The sequence below is a fragment of the Pangasianodon hypophthalmus genome, chromosome 3, assembly GCF_027358585.1.
Source record: "Pangasianodon hypophthalmus isolate fPanHyp1 chromosome 3, fPanHyp1.pri, whole genome shotgun sequence".
Classification (NCBI taxonomy): domain Eukaryota; kingdom Metazoa; phylum Chordata; class Actinopteri; order Siluriformes; family Pangasiidae; genus Pangasianodon; species Pangasianodon hypophthalmus.
Window position 1 is genome coordinate 5745001 of NC_069712.1, and position 1037 is coordinate 5746037.

Genomic DNA, 1037 nt, shown 5'->3' on the forward strand with positions numbered 1-1037 from the left:
TCTTTAAAATATAATAATAATAATAATAATAATAATAATAATAATAATAATTATTATTATTATTATTATTATTATGGTTATTTTTCTTTTAATTGCAGAATTTTAAAGAATTTACAAAAGAAGTGTTTAATAATAATAATAATATTATTCACAGTTCTATGTGCTTGGATCCCTAATAATAATAATAATAATAATAATAATAATAATTATTATTATTATTATTATTATTATTATTATTATCAACTTCAGTTGACAAGGTCCCACCCACTAGTCCCTTATTTGCATGTCGTGTGCATAGACACGCCCCAATTTCCCCTCATGTACCTTCATCCATCTTCAGCAACTGCTTTATGCTGGTCAGGGTCACCATGGATGCAGACCTTAATCCCAGGAACACTGGGTGGGAGAATCCACCACAGATAGATTAGGGATGCTAGTACATCACAGGATAACACACACAAACACACACACACACACAGGCACCCACACTCATTCACACATAGGGGCAATTTAGAGTCACAAATCTGCCTACCTGCATGTTTTTGGGAGGAAACCAGAGAACCCGGAGGAAACCTACACAGACATGAGGAGAACATGCGAAAGTCTGGACAGATGGTAACCCGATCTCAGGATCAAACCCTGGACCCTGGAGCTGTGAGGCAGCGCTGTGCTACCGTGCCCCATCTCATATACAGTACATGTAAATGATTTTGCAATGCACCCTAATTTCTTGTTGCTTCTTTTGTCTAAATGTTGTTTAAATTAAAGGAGGAGAAGTCTCTGGAAGAACTGTCACTTTTTTCCAGTAAGACTTTACTGATCATACCTTTAAAACACTCTAGCTCTTCCAAAAAGTTGGAAAGAAAGTATTAAGGCGTATTCCAAGGAATCCGCACACATACGTTTCCTTATAATGCAATACAGTAATACCAGCTTACCGTCACACCCCTATTTCAGACCCTGGCAACACTGGTTTCGTTTTGTGCTGTGTGGGATTTTTGGCGAAGTGTCAGAGTTTTCAGTAATGCCAAACATGG